The sequence below is a fragment of the Vidua macroura genome, chromosome 13, assembly GCF_024509145.1.
Source record: "Vidua macroura isolate BioBank_ID:100142 chromosome 13, ASM2450914v1, whole genome shotgun sequence".
NCBI classification, from domain to species: domain Eukaryota; kingdom Metazoa; phylum Chordata; class Aves; order Passeriformes; family Viduidae; genus Vidua; species Vidua macroura.
In genome coordinates this window covers 892,409-897,540 of record NC_071583.1, presented here as the reverse complement: position 1 = coordinate 897,540, position 5,132 = coordinate 892,409, and the positions used below count along the sequence as shown (strand labels likewise).

The 5,132-nt window shown below is 55.9% G+C and overlaps 1 long non-coding RNA gene across 1 annotated transcript; it reads left to right on the top strand.

Moving 5' to 3' along the window:
* The first annotated feature begins 4,023 nt into the window (after window positions 1–4,023).
* LOC128813801 (uncharacterized) lies at window positions 4,024–4,595 on the top strand. The gene is made up of 2 exons (XR_008439184.1): window positions 4,024–4,268; window positions 4,396–4,595. It is a non-coding gene; the product is annotated as an uncharacterized LOC128813801 (long non-coding RNA).
* Window positions 4,596–5,132: the final 537 nt, after the last annotated feature.

Here is a 5,132-nt window from a genome sequence, read left to right as displayed (position 1 = left end):
CTCCTGACAGGCCTGGCTCCACATCACACCTGCTCAGCAAAGAGCCAGGTGAGTGTGGATCCTTCGATGGATCCATGGATGGAGGGCGGGATGGATGAGAGATGGATGGATGAGGGATGGATGATGGATGGATGATGGATGGATGGATGGATGGATGGATGGATGGATGGATGATGGATGGATGATGGATGGATGGATGGATGGATGGATGGATGGATGGATGGATGGATGATGGATGGATGGATGGATGGATGGATGGAGGGATGGATGGATGGATGGATGGATGGATGATGGATGGATGGATTGATGGATGGATGGATGATGGATGGATGGATGATGGATGATGGATGGATGGATGAAGGATGGATGGATGGATGGATGGATGATGGATGGATGGATGGATGGATGGATGGATGATGGATGGATGGATGGATGGATGGATGGATGGATGGATAAGGGAGGGATGGATGATGGATGGATGGATGGATGGATGGATGATGGATGGATGGATGGATGGAGGGATGGATGGATGGATGGATGATGGATGGATGGATGGAGGGATGGATGGATGGATGGATGGATGGATGATGGATGGATGGATTGATGGATGGATGGATGATGGATGGATGGATGATGGATGATGGATGGATGGATTGATGGATGGATGGATGATGGATGGATGGATGGATGGATGGATGGATGATGGATGGATGGATGGATGATGGATGGATGATGGATGATGGATGATGGATGGATGATGGATGGATGATGGATGGATGGATGGATGGATGGATGGATGATGGATGGATGATGGATGGATGGATGGATGATGGATGATGGATGGATGGATGGATGGATGGATGGATGGATGGATGATGGATGGATGGATGGATGGATGGATGGATGATGGATGGATGGATATGGGAGGGATGGATGGATGATGGATGAGGGATCCATGGATGCATGGATCCATGGATCCTCACCCTGCCCATGCTGCAGCTGCACAGCCATGCCAGCCCAGAACCAAACCAACAGCGTCAGTGGGTGTGTGATAACACAACTCACAGACACAAAACCTGCTGGGAATTTGGAGCCTGGTACACGCAGCAGAAACAATGGGTGTTGTTTAAATATTCATTTTTGTGTCCTCGGCACGGCAGAGCACTGTAAATCACAGCTCCCTCCACAGCAGTGATTGCACTCAGGCAGATACTGCTCACGCTTTCTTGTGCCTGTCTCTGGAACCAGCGTTGCAGAGTTTTGGTGCCGCAGGCCACAGACGGAGATGAATTGAAAATTAAGGCACCTAAATAATTAACCCCACTCCCGAGTCTTGGCGGCAATTAATTAAAGTGCTCTTGGGGCCGTGGCTGACAGTGAGCAATTCCCACTGTCACCGTGTCCCCACGGGCTGCAGCAGCAGGACCACGCTGCCCCTGCACGGCAGTGCTGGGCTCCTGGTGCTCCTGGACAGGGAACTCTGCTGAAACCGGGCTGAGGAACCCCTGTGCACCGCGACAGGGCAGCTGCAAAGCCGGGCTCTGTCCTTCTCCCGAGTGGAGCCACAGGTTACTGAGCCCCGCTCACTCGTTGCTCTCAGTCCCACTGTGGCTCCCTCCTCCAGAATTCCTGAGCAGTGACACGCTTTCCCCGTGTGCCCCCGTCCCCTCCTCGCAGGCCCCGGAGCACAGCTGGGGCTGGCTGGCAGCCCGGGCAGCGTGGGGTGCCACGGTGGCCTGTGTGTGCCGGGGGTCTCGGCGCAGCCCTGGCTGTGCTGGCGCAGCTGTGCCAGGGCACCCGGGAGCCTGGCAATGCCTCACCCTGGTGCTCCTCCAGCACCCGCTCTGCCAGCCCTGGAGGAGGCCTTTTCCAGGAAGCTCCACTGTCCTGCAGCTTCCCATGTGCTCGGAATTAATTATGCATGGATTTTTGATTGCAAATATGGTATGGAGAGAAGTGCACAAGCTGGGTGAATCAATTTGTCCTAAATAACATCCATCCACAATTCCTGGATTAGTTTCTTTTTTTTTTTTTTTTTTTTTATTTGCCTGCAAATTATGGGGATGCAGAGACAGAAATTTCCTTTTTGTGTTGGTTTTGGGAATGATTTTTCATCCTGACAGCCTCTGCAGTGTGGGCTGGGTTGGAGGCAGAGTTCACCCAGAGTCAGGAAAGCTGAGAAAGAGGAAAGCTGGGAGCACTGAGGGTGCCAGGGCAGGGCTGGAGCCCAGAATTCAGCTGCAGCAGCTGATGGAGGGATGGAGGGATGTGTCCTACACACCCAGGGCCCGGATCTGGCTCTGAGCTCAGCCCTGCAATGTCCCATCCCCACAGGGACAGGGCTTCCCCAGGGAGCCCGTGGGACTCTCCCCTCCTTTGGCCCGGCAGGGGATATTGCTGTTCCCGACGTGAGGTTGATTATGGTGAGAAGTGGCAGGAAATCTGCCCACGGCAGATGAATAAACCCGTGGGTTTGTGCGGTGACAGCTGTGCCTGCACTGGGTCAATGAATTAGTGGGGTTTGGCAGATGGGGAGGAGCAGCTCCTCCTCGGGCCCTTCCAGAGCCTCCCTGCTGCTCCGAGGGCTTTGGGCTTCCGAAACACCAAACAGGGCCGGTTCTGAGCCAGGAAATTCCTCAGTGCCTCCTCCCGGGGAATGTGCTCCAGCCCGGCCCCTGCCCTGCCCCGGGGCTGCCCTGGCATGGGTGATGTCCCTCCACGCGTTTCAAACACAGGGACAGCACCTCTCAGAGCAGGTCCTGGTCTTGTCACCTCCTTCAGCCACCAGGTGTGTCCCTGCCGAGTGCCAGGCGCCAGTGCCACCACCTGCAGGGACCTGTGGGTACCCGCGAGATCCCAGGGGCCCGAGAGCCCCGGAGGCACCGCGGGGACAGCCACCCTCCTGTGTGCCAGAATGGGGACAGCCACACTCCTGTGTGCCAGCACCGGGGACAGCCACCCTCCTGTGTGCCAGAATGGGGACAGCCACCCTCCTGTGTGCCAGCACTGGGGACAGCCACCCTCCTGTGTGCCAGCACCAGGGACAGCCACCCTCCTGTGTGCCAGAATGGGGACAGCCACCCTCCTGTGTGCCAGCACCAGGGACAGCCACCCTCCTGTGTGCCAGCACCAGGGACAGCCACCCTCCTGTGTGCCAGAATGGGGACAGCCACCCTCCTGTGTGCCAGCACCGGGGACAGCCACCCTCCTCTGTGCCAGCACCGGGGACAGCCACCCTCCTGTGTGCCAGCACCAGGGACAGCCACCCTCCTGTGTGCCAGCACCAGGGACAGCCACCCTCCTGTGTGCCAGCACCAGGGACAGCCACACTCCTCTGTGCCAGCACCGGGGACAGCCACCCTCCTGTGTGCCAGCACCAGGGACAGCCACACTCCTGTGTGCCAGAATGGGGACAGCCACACTCCTGTGTGCCAGCAGCAGGGACAGCCACCCTCCTGTGTTTTAGCAGCACCGCTGGTGGCATCTCCCTCAGCCACGAGGGAGTTACTGACCTGCCAGCCCGGGGCTTCCTTGGTCACTGCTGAAATGCCAAACCAGAGGTTCCTTGGTCACCACTGAAATGCCACACCAGGGGTTCCTGGGTCACAATTGAAATGCCAAACCAGGGGTTCCTGGGTCACAATTTAAATGCCAAACCAGGGGTTCCTGGGTCACAATTTAAATGCCACACCAGAGGTTCCTGGGTCACAATTTAAATGCCAAACCAGGGGTTCCTGGATCACAATTTAAATGCCAAACCAGGGGTTCCTGGGTGACAATTTAAATGCCAACCCGGGGGTTCCTGGGTCACAATTTAAATGCCAAACCAGCGGCTCCTTGGTCACAATTGAAATGCCACACCAGGAGTTCCTGGGTCACAATTTAAATGCCAACCCGCGGGTTCCTGGGTCACAATTTAAATGCCAACCCGGGGGTTCCTGGGTCACAATTTAAATGCCAACCCGGGGGTTCCTGGGTCACAATTTAAATGCCAACCCGGGGGTTCCTGGGTCACAATTTGAATGCCAGCCCGCGGGTTCCCTGGTGGGAGTGGCAGCAGAACAGGAGCACAGCAGCCAGGCTGGCTGCTGCCAGGGAAAGCAGCACACTGCAGCTCCCAGCAGCGCTGCTCCCAAGGCAGTGCTTTGTATGCTGTGCCTGCAGGAGCTTTCATCTCTTCCCAGGAATCCTGGTGCCCAGCCGGGGCCTCAGACAGCTGAGAACTTCCTTATGTCTAAATCAGGGCAATTATCTAATTGAGACATTTGGTAGGCGCTGGGAGGAAGTGCAGGGGAGGGGAAGGAGGAATAAATCACGGAGCAGAGTTAACCATCTGAGCCTGTGACAAACAGCTCAGATAGCAGAGACTGAGCCTGCTGTTCCCCTGGCCTGCAGGAAAACCTGCTCCTTTTCCTCTGAGCAGCATTCTCCAGGAGAACATGGGACTGGGCAAGCACCTGCTGGCTGTGGCCACCAGCCAGGGCTGCATGGACGGTGTCAGGATTTTGGATTAAAAACATGGCGAGTTTTTGTTCCCGCAAAAACAGGACAGGAAGTTGTCCCTGTTAAGCTCTGGGATCCCAGGCAGCTGCATGTGAGTTGATACTTCCTGGGTGGGAAATGCTCCTCGTTTCCTTGGGCTGGAGGAGCCAAACCCAGCTGAAGTGACAGCCCTGCTCCAGGGAAGGGCTCCCAGATGTCACCAGATGACACAAGGGAAAACGACGCACCACAGCCTTGGTCACGATGAAGAGACTCATTTATTTCCTCTGACTCCAATCTTTTATAGTTCTCAAAAGATGCCAGTGGATTGGAGGGTGAACGTGCCACCTCTCCAACGACACTGGACAAACTACCTGTACATCAAATTTCTCCGCCTCTATGAAAGAATGCAAAACAATAGGTTATTTACAGAAAGTCGTGTGGGAAAGTTCTCTACAAGAATGTCAACTCAGAAGGCTTTAGAAAACTCTTGATAACCAGGGCAACACCCAAACACCTCCTGCCCCTGGCAGACCCTTCCTGCAAGTGGGATGGGAAGCGAGGCAGTGAGCAAAGCCTGGCCGAGGGGCAGTGCCAGCAGTGGATGTCCCCAGGGCTGGAACGGGCCATCTGCAGAGCTTCCAGCCCAG